We start from the raw sequence: 4,126 nt of genomic DNA on the forward strand, positions 1-4,126 counted from the left end.
CCGTGGCCTCATTCAAGTTGGACTTGGGCTCGGCGCGAGGCGTCGGGGTAGTGGACCCTCCCAAACACCACATGCCACGACAGGCGGCAGCCTGCGGGGTTCGGTGCTGGACTCTTCCCTGTTCGCTCGCCGCTACTGGGGGAATCCTTGTTAGTTTCTTTTCCTCCGCTTAGTAATATGCTTAAATTCAGCGGGTAGTCTCGCCTGCTCTGAGGTCGTTGTACGAGGTGTCGCACGCCACACCGCCAGCCGGCTGTGCACGCTACCGAGAAAGTACCGGTATGCGAACCGCCAGGCGACGGGCGCGCATCGCACGTTTGAGGAGACGCGGCCGGCCCCACAGGCGGCCACGACACTCCCAGGTCTCCGAAGCGGGACAAACGCCGCGCGCTTCAGTATACGTAGCCGACCCTCAGCCAGACGTGGCCCGGGAACGGAATCCATGGACCGCAATGTGCGTTCGAAACGTCGATGTTCATGTGTCCTGCAGTTCACATGTCGACGCGCAATTTGCTGCGTTCTTCATCGACCCACGAGCCGAGTGATCCACCGTCCTGGGTGATCTTTTCTGTTAGTTTCCACTGTCTCTTTCAAAACAGTTGCATAGGCGGGACTGAGGCGTTTGACGGCCCCTGTTCCAGCGTTCTGTGTCCAACGGCCTCACGGCCGATGGGCGTCGTACGGCTCCACACCGGAGCGGACAGGCACTCGGGCGAAAGTCATTCAAAACCGGCGCCAGGCGCCAGGTGCCGCAGGCCAGCCGCTCCAGAGCTTCAGCGCTCGTACCACACAACATTTTTCAGTTAGTTTTGAGAGGCACGCGTGGTTCCGCACGCGGCGCACGGCTGCTGCCGTACAGGTAGCGTGTTGCGCGACACGACACGCACATCGAAAGACATGCAGTCTAGTCGGTAATGATCCTTCCGCAGGTTCACCTACGGAAACCTTGTTACGACTTTTACTTCCTCTAAATGATCAAGTTTGGTCATCTTTCCGGTAGCATCGGCAACGACAGAGTCGATGCCGCGTACCAGTCCGAAGACCTCACTAAATCATTCAATCGGTAGTAGCGACGGGCGGTGTGTACAAAGGGCAGGGACGTAATCAACGCGAGCTTATGACTCGCGCTTACTGGGAATTCCTCGTTCATGGGGAACAATTGCAAGCCCCAATCCCTAGCACGAAGGAGGTTCAGCGGGTTACCCCGACCTTTCGGCCTAGGAAGACACGCTGATTCCTTCAGTGTAGCGCGCGTGCGGCCCAGAACATCTAAGGGCATCACAGACCTGTTATTGCTCAATCTCGTGCGGCTAGAAGCCGCCTGTCCCTCTAAGAAGAAAAGTAATCGCTGACAGCACGAAGGATGTCACGCGACTAGTTAGCAGGCTAGAGTCTCGTTCGTTATCGGAATTAACCAGACAAATCGCTCCACCAACTAAGAACGGCCATGCACCACCACCCACCGAATCAAGAAAGAGCTATCAATCTGTCAATCCTTCCGGTGTCCGGGCCTGGTGAGGTTTCCCGTGTTGAGTCAAATTAAGCCGCAGGCTCCACTCCTGGTGGTGCCCTTCCGTCAATTCCTTTAAGTTTCAGCTTTGCAACCATACTTCCCCCGGAACCCAAAAGCTTTGGTTTCCCGGAGGCTGCCCGCCGAGTCATCGGAGGAACTGCGGCGGATCGCTGGCTGGCATCGTTTATGGTTAGAACTAGGGCGGTATCTGATCGCCTTCGAACCTCTAACTTTCGTTCTTGATTAATGAAAACATACTTGGCAAATGCTTTCGCTTCTGTTCGTCTTGCGACGATCCAAGAATTTCACCTCTAACGTCGCAATACGAATGCCCCCGCCTGTCCCTATTAATCATTACCTCGGGTTCCGAAAACCAACAAAATAGAACCGAGGTCCTATTCCATTATTCCATGCACACAGTATTCAGGCGGGCTTGCCTGCTTTAAGCACTCTAATTTGTTCAAAGTAAACGTGCCGGCCCACCCAGACACTCAATAAAGAGCACCTTGGTAGGATTTCAACGGGGTCCGCCTCGGGACGCACGAACACGCACGAGGCGGTCGCACGCCTTCGGCTCGCCCCACCGGCAGGACGTCCCACGATACATGCCAGTTAAACACCGACGGGCGGTGAACCAACAGCGTGGGACACAAATCCAACTACGAGCTTTTTAACCGCAACAACTTTAATATACGCTATTGGAGCTGGAATTACCGCGGCTGCTGGCACCAGACTTGCCCTCCAATAGATACTCGTTAAAGGATTTAAAGTGTACTCATTCCGATTACGGGGCCTCGGATGAGTCCCGTATCGTTATTTTTCGTCACTACCTCCCCGTGCCGGGAGTGGGTAATTTGCGCGCCTGCTGCCTTCCTTGGATGTGGTAGCCGTTTCTCAGGCTCCCTCTCCGGAATCGAACCCTGATTCCCCGTTACCCGTTACAACCATGGTAGGCGCAGAACCTACCATCGACAGTTGATAAGGCAGACATTTGAAAGATGCGTCGCCGGTACGAGGACCGTGCGATCAGCCCAAAGTTATTCAGAGTCACCAAGGCAAACGGACCGGACGAGCCGACCGATTGGTTTTGATCTAATAAAAGCGTCCCTTCCATCTCTGGTCGGGACTCTGTTTGCATGTATTAGCTCTAGAATTACCACAGTTATCCAAGTAACGTGGGTACGATCTAAGGAACCATAACTGATTTAATGAGCCATTCGCGGTTTCACCTTAATGCGGCTTGTACTGAGACATGCATGGCTTAATCTTTGAGACAAGCATATGACTACTGGCAGGATCAACCAGGGAGCTGCGTCAACTAGAGCTGAGCAGCCGGCCGCCCGGGAGTGTGTCCCGGGGGCCCGCGCGAACACGCAAGCGTCCGCTCAATTATTCTGCAAACAGGAGGAGGCTGAGCTCCCCTGCACAATACACCTCGAAACCCTCTCAGGTCCCGGCGGCGCGCAGCGCCGTCCTAAGTACTTGGTCGGGTTCGAGAGAGGCGCAATCGCCCGGAGTTAGGCGAGTAGACGCTTTAGGTGCGACCACCCGTGCTCCCAACTGAGCTTGCCGCTGCCGACAGAGGCCCGGGAGCGTGCTGTCGTGGCATTGCCGGCGGGAGACAACACGCGCCACCTACGGTGACCGGCAGCTCCAACGCCAGCGCCACAGAAGGGCAAAGGCCCCACGTGGGTGCCGAAGCGAACTCTCCCAGCACAGCGCACGTGCCAACACGTCTGCACAACTGCGATACAAACCACCAGCGAGAACCGCTGGGGCGACCGAGCAGCAGACGGCGTCGCGGCGCCGAGTGCCGGGCGGCGGCGCATCCTCAACGCACACAGTCCTCAATCGGACCAGCACACTGCAGATGTCCACCGCGCTTCGCACCGGGCCGGCGAGGACCCACTTTGGCTGCACGGCGCCGCGCGCAGGGTGCCCCGGCGCGCAGCTGCGCCGCCTGCCGCGTCCGTCGGCCGGCGCGCCTGCCACTGGGCGCCCCCACCAGCCGGCTGTAGCGCGTGCGCCCACGCACCGCGCGGCCAGCACGCCGGGCGGCCCCCCCCTCACCGGCCGGGGACAGTCCCACCCACCCACAGCCGCGTATCGCTTCACACCCAGATCCACATTCACGTTCATTGGTGTGGTGGGTATCGCTGACACAACCGCGTCATAGCTGTACCGATCGTTGCCCTCACAGATGTACCTCCAGCAAGATCAACCGCACCACAACGGGTTACCAGTTGTTCATTTGCGTAACGTCACCAGTAAACGTACACGTCCACGTCCATCCCCGTTTGCAAAGTCAACTATTATTGCATGCCTGCCTGTCAGGTGTCAAGACACACTACATCCGCTCACATCCACGCAACAAAATGTGCCCGACTAGAGGGCACGTGGAAGGTGCCCCCGTACGTATGCGATGTCCATTGCGCGACGAACTGTCAACCGGCCTCTGTAGCATGTCGCAGATGTGGAACGCGGGACACCGTGCTATCACATTGTGTGAGAAGAGACTACTATGTCTGCATACACGCGCCACTACATGAACAGACGGCTCATGCTGATCGCCATCCACTGCGTCCATTACTCCCACACGTCTCTATGGCGTAC

At 57.3% G+C, this 4,126-nt stretch overlaps 3 non-coding genes across 3 annotated transcripts in view; all 3 read right to left on the reverse strand.

The window, feature by feature from the left end:
* The window catches only part of LOC126112095 (large subunit ribosomal RNA), a 4,222-nt gene extending 4,004 nt beyond the window's left edge, over window positions 1-218 (reverse strand). Inside the window, exon 1 of the ribosomal RNA XR_007524306.1 lies at window positions 1-218. This exon is cut by the window's left edge and continues 4,004 nt beyond it. This is a non-coding gene — a ribosomal RNA (large subunit ribosomal RNA).
* Window positions 219-406: 188 nt separating this feature from the next.
* Window positions 407-561, reverse strand: LOC126112097 (5.8S ribosomal RNA). The gene has a single exon (XR_007524307.1). It is a non-coding gene; the product is annotated as a 5.8S ribosomal RNA (ribosomal RNA).
* A 351-nt stretch (window positions 562-912) lies between these two features.
* On the reverse strand, window positions 913-2,821 carry LOC126112099 (small subunit ribosomal RNA). Its single transcript, XR_007524309.1, has one exon. It is a non-coding gene; the product is annotated as a small subunit ribosomal RNA (ribosomal RNA).
* Window positions 2,822-4,126: the final 1,305 nt, after the last annotated feature.

The sequence above is a fragment of the Schistocerca cancellata genome, unplaced genomic scaffold (genome assembly GCF_023864275.1).
Source record: "Schistocerca cancellata isolate TAMUIC-IGC-003103 unplaced genomic scaffold, iqSchCanc2.1 HiC_scaffold_130, whole genome shotgun sequence".
In the NCBI taxonomy this organism is placed as follows: Eukaryota; Metazoa; Arthropoda; class Insecta; order Orthoptera; family Acrididae; genus Schistocerca; species Schistocerca cancellata.